Below are 6,000 nucleotides of genomic sequence, written 5' to 3' on the forward strand. Positions count from 1 at the left end.
TACGCCTCTGAAAATTAATATGAATAATGTTATATTGAAGGATTTAGTATTAAAAATTAACCCTTTCATGCAAGAAATTTAATTTTAAATGTACTGTAATATAAAGTAAAGTTGTAAATAGTAAAGTAACTTACCTTGATTGATGTTTTATTTGGCAGATTAATATGGATAATAGTGTGGTGATGTCCTTCTGACGTGACCACGTTGTCATGAATCTTAACTTGTCTCGACAATACCGTTGTGATTTTGTTTTGGGCGAATTTAACTTGGAGTCTCTGATTTTAACTTCGAGTCTCTGAGTTTGATTTTAACTATGAGTACAACTTCTAGTATACTAAACTTCACTTTTTTTCGACTACAGCTGCGATGTTGAGCCAAGATGCTGACGCCCGCACTTGTGAGTCGAAATCAACGCGAAGGAAAGTCAATATTAAAGTTTTAATAATTATTAACTTCGTATACACAATTCCCATAGAACATTGGAACCATTAAGCCCAATATAACATATAAGTAAACTTTGCAAATCGATAATCCATTACTACGACCTCAGCAATATCCAACCCCATGTGTTTCGTCCATTCGGTACAGACCAACTCAAGAGGCTCGCTCAAACTAAATTGTTGATATGAGTATATTACATTTATATTACCCTGCAAACTTCTCAATATAAAACCGTTGGAATTAATGTACTAAAGTTATGTTTTATTGTTAACTTGCAGTTAGTCATGATTTCGCACGCAATTTTCAAAGGTGTAGCTTTCTTAGTCTAAAACATTTATGATCAACTCTGACAAACAACAACATCAACATTTATGATTGAAACCTCTGATATTTTTTAAACGTAAGTAGGGGTACATCAGGTAGATATTATTTCAGTGTCCATTCTTAGTAGGATCAGAGGTTAAGAAATATTTCGGTTGGCTCTTTCAATTTTTGTGCTTGTAAGAGCATTTCTAGTTCAAATGAATTGTATATCTGACACCACAGCTGAGTTTGCCTTGCTGTCCCGATGAGGAAAAGACGTACCTTGTATATAAATACGTTGGACAAAGGAATTCCACTTTACGGAAGTGCATTTACGGTGCCACATTGCAGTTTGCCTTGTTACCTCAATCAAGACAAAAAAATCATTCATGATTACCTCATTCAAGAAATCAGAAATCTACTCCGGATCAAAAATAGATCGACGTCCGTCTGGAAAGATATTTCCAGTGCCATAGTAGAATTTACCTTGCTCTGCCAATAAAAAATTTATCTAAACTCGTAGAACTACAAAGCCTACTTCGGTCAAAAAGCGTCTATTTCTGACCGATTAAATTTAAATAAATGGTAAACATCGATCCACAGAGAATCATGGGCGAAGCCTCCCATGTTGACCCGAGGTCTGGCGTGCGTTTAATTATTTAGTTTATACTATTGCCAAGGGAATTTATTATCTTTGTCCAACAGTTTAAGGAGGGTTTGGCCACACGGAATCTTCACTGCCTATGCTACTATGCTACAACTATAGACCAGTCTAATAGGGTGTTATAATTGGCTGAGCGTTAGCGAAGTTGTATCAGTAGTATTTGTAGTATCAATCTGGAGGCTGAAAGCATTTCAAACTGTCTGTTTGACCGCACGATTTCCCAGAAACAACCTGACCTTTATACGTCTTAACTACTGACTTCATATTCTGCACGAAGCTGTATTGCTCTAATGTATTTACAGTGTAAAATTTGAGTTTTCCTTATTGCTTGGATTAAGAAAATATAAATGTGAATTTCTCGGAAAACTACTTTAGTAAAAAAGCCGGACTTCCGGCTCTTATAATCTTCCGGTATATTAGCAACTTCTTATTTAGTTCATGCAGCATTTCAAAATAATCGTTTTTGCATGCTATGCGTAAAAGTTTTTGTTTTTGGACTGTAGTATGGGGAAAAATAACTCAACGTTTTTTCTTCAGCCAATGTAAGAATGCCACATAAGAATGTCAAGGAAGTCATGTACAGCTTTTTTCATTATAATGTGGGTTTTATAATAGTGATCAAGTAGTATATCTTATGCATTAAAACTTTTCAATTCGTCATTGGCGAAATCTGTAGAGAATCCTAAATAGCCACTTTGTCTTTGCAATATGCATTGCATAAGTAATCAAGGTATTTGTATGCTATGCGTAAAAGATTTTGTTTTTGGACCGTAGTATGGGGAAGAAATAAATCAACGTTTTTTCTTCAGCCAATGTAAGAATGCCACATCAGAATGTCAAGGAAGTCATGTACAGCTTTTTTTTCATTAATGTGGGTTTTATAATAGTGATCAAGTAGTATATCGTATGCATTAAAATTTTTTAATTCGTCATTGGCGAAATCTGTAGAGAAACCTAAATAGCCACTTTGTCTTTGCAATATGCATTGCATAAGTAATCAAGGTTTTTGCATGCTATGCGTAAAAGATTTTGTTTTTGGACTGTAGTATGGGGAAAAAAATAACTCAACGTTTTTTCTTCAGCCAATGTAAGAATGCCACATCAGAATGTCAAGGACATGTACAGCTTTTTTTTCATTAATGTGGGTTTTATAATAGTGATCAAGTAGTATTTCTTATGCATTAAAACCTTTTAATTCGATATCTGTACAGAAACCTACACAATCACTTTGTCTTTGCGATATGCATTGCATAAGTAATAAAAGTCTGTGTAATTCATATTTTCTTAAATTTAAACTTACACAAACGTTTCAGCCTTTTTGATGAACAGGAATAATTGAAAGGGTCAAAAGCTGTTTAGTGTCAGTTAAATTTGAGTTATTAAACATACCTACTACCATTGTTTTTTTTTGAACACAAAATTATACCGAGAAGCTTTTCCGATTTTTCTCTTCGTATAAACCTTCCGCGGAATTCTAAGAATATTTAAGAAAAGAAATTAGCAAAAATGATTCAGCCGTTCTCAAGATTAACGCTTAGCAAACACATTATTATTTATAACACACATTGCATTTTTTTGTTTAGTTTAATTATGAACCCGGCTTCAGTAAAACTCGAGGTACGGACACGTAAAAGCACAAACTAGATTGGTTACTATTCATGTTATTTAAAGTCAGATACGGCCAAACAGCTTTTGGCCGATGTTGATGATGAAACCAAGAGCTTTATCATCATCAACCTCAATTATTTGAGGGAGGGAGGAGGAAATTACGTCCAATCTACGGATTTAAAAGCTAATAGTTTTTTAGTGGTGCTTTTTTGTTCAAATGTAATAGTATTATTCGTGTTTTGCTGATAGATTTAAGAGATCATTACAGCATTCAGATTACTACTGGATGATGTTTTCCTGTTCTCACAAATTTATCTCTAGAGCAGCCCGCACGAAAATAGTCTTTTATCTGAAATCCTCCTCTAGACATCACGCCAACACTGTTGCCAATTTTACATTAATGGAAAATTATTCATCCGTCTCAACACTTATTGCAATCGACAAACGTAATTAGCTGCTTTGTTTACGATAACGATATTTTTACATTTTATTCCATTCGTCTGTCTTGCAGATGACGTGTAAATTAAGCAGACAATATACGACGATAGCCAAGTGATAGCGGACAGAGCCTGTAGTCAGCGACATGGCAACATCGCGTCCGTTGTAATCGGAACATTTTAGTGTGGGTTACACTAGTTAATAATCTTATTCCTTTCCTATAGTAATGAATAATATGTTTCATTAACTTAGCTGATCTTATGAAAAAATGAGTGGAAAGCATTGTTAAAAGTCGGTGAGAAGATTTGATTTGAGCGCACTCTAGCGTTGTAGTACCCCCCCCCCCCCATAGCTCACCGGAACTTTATTATTTGAACACTACAGTAAAATGTGAAGTTATCATGTGGCAGGATGTCTCGAGAAAGATTTCATCTGTAGACTTTAAATTATGCATGTCACTACATGTTTACGTAGACAGTAATGAGTTCTATCATAGTTCATGTCCTTTCATGGAATTTGGCTGAGCGTCATTGAAGCCCATTACTCAGTAGACTGTCATAGTTTCTATTTTGTCTGTTGCGGATGTAAAAATTTATTTTCTATATGAATATCTGTCTGTATATCAGTCCGCAGGATAGCTCAAGAATGAAATGAGCTTTAGATTTGTAGTTTTCCAAGCAGCCTCAGCGAAGGCTGTTGCCTTACATGTGGTGTAGCGAACTTCTTTATTGTTATTGCTTTATTTGCAGTACACATTAATTTATGTTAATTAAGCATATCTCCGCTATTCTAGAATTTTAATATCTTATTTTTGCATAAGGCTATATTTATAAATTTACTTTATTTATCTGAAATACAGATTCTAAAAGGAATTTAGTCCGCCTGGTCTGTGTAAAATAAATAAATAAAAAATCCTAAAATATAATTCTATTCTCCACTCTTCATAGATTTAAATTGGTCAACAGGAGATCGACACAACTTGGAGAGTTATTTGCTTCTTGAAGTGAAGATTATCAAAAACGAAGATTATTAAAGCAAAGTTTGTTTGCAGCACAAAATTAACTGTTACCTTAAAATTTGGTCATTTAAACTGGTACACATCTCTTGAAGTGCATTTATGACCACTTCAAAGAAGTCAACAGACGAATAAGTACTTATAAAACCCACCTTTAAACTTGATGGAAAGTCATTGATGGATGTAATAAACTACGTGGGCCGCCAAAATAGATCTCTGGGGTCTCATATGCAACATAAAGTGTTTCAGAAAATGACCCTTTCAAATAAACAGTTCATGGCCGTGTTGTTAATTTGATTTTTTATATAGTTTGCACTTTTATCACTACATGTATAATATTATTTTTATCACATCAGATACAAATTTAAAATATCCATACAGATTTTGATAAAACAACTATATAATGATTATAACGAAAACGAAACTTTTAAAAATGTAGTTTTGAATAAAGAACAAAAATGTTCGTACTAAAATATCTCCTTAAAACGCATTTTTTTAAGTTCAAAAAATGTTCTTTCTCAAAGGCAAACCATGTAAGAGCATGAACATATTAATTCTACCGTATAATATGAACTTCTACCCAAGGACTATTTCTAACGAGGGGATTATTTCGTATCCAAACCTTGTGAACAACGCATCAGTTCAAGCTCTCTGATGTCTAAATCGTGCGGATTTCTGTAGGATAATTTCTGTTATCCTTCGCATATACAAAACTTTCTGGAGCGAAGGCTCTAGTTAATTTGGATTTAAAGCACCAACTGATTTGACCTGTATCCAATGGCTTGTCAAATGTATACCTTAATTCTAAGTATAGTCTATTAAAGTCTAATTATCATACTCTTTAATAGAGTTTGATTGAAAAGTTAATCTTCACCGTTCATATGCGTGAACATAAAATTTCTCGAGCATAATCTGAAAAGAACATACATACATGACGCACTCAACCGAGAAAAATTTAATTTATTAACAAGACAACCCACACATAACGTGACTATGGTTTTGGTCGACTTCGTTCTATGTAAATGTTGAGTTTAGCTCCAGTTCACCTTCATTGAGCACCCGATGAGACAATGAGAATAACTCTTCACTTACATTACACTATATTTTGTAGTCTATGCGTTTCTGATATCGAAATCATGTAAAGAGTTCATCTGAGCTTTTCTGTCACCGACTTTTTATGAATCTCTTCAGACAAACATGGCAACAGATTCCAGGAGTTAAGTCTGTGACAGCGTCAGATTCCAGACGCTGCAGCAAGGAGGTGACCATAGCTACGTTATGTGTAGAAAACTCAGTTGTTCCACCGTCCTTATGGATCGTGCCTAAAACATCGTATTGCACCCGATGAGGCAATGAGAATACCTCTTCACGTATATTACACTATATTTTGTAATTTAGGTGTCCCAGATATCAAAACCTTGTAAAGAGTTCATTTCCCCGACTCTTATTGGGACCTCCAGACGAACATGGCTCAGGATATCAAGAGTCAAATCAGTGGCAGCGTTGGGTTTCCGACGCTGCTCTAAGAGGA

The sequence above is a fragment of the Homalodisca vitripennis genome, chromosome 2 (assembly GCF_021130785.1).
Source record: "Homalodisca vitripennis isolate AUS2020 chromosome 2, UT_GWSS_2.1, whole genome shotgun sequence".
Lineage (NCBI taxonomy): Eukaryota > Metazoa > Arthropoda > Insecta > Hemiptera > Cicadellidae > Homalodisca > Homalodisca vitripennis.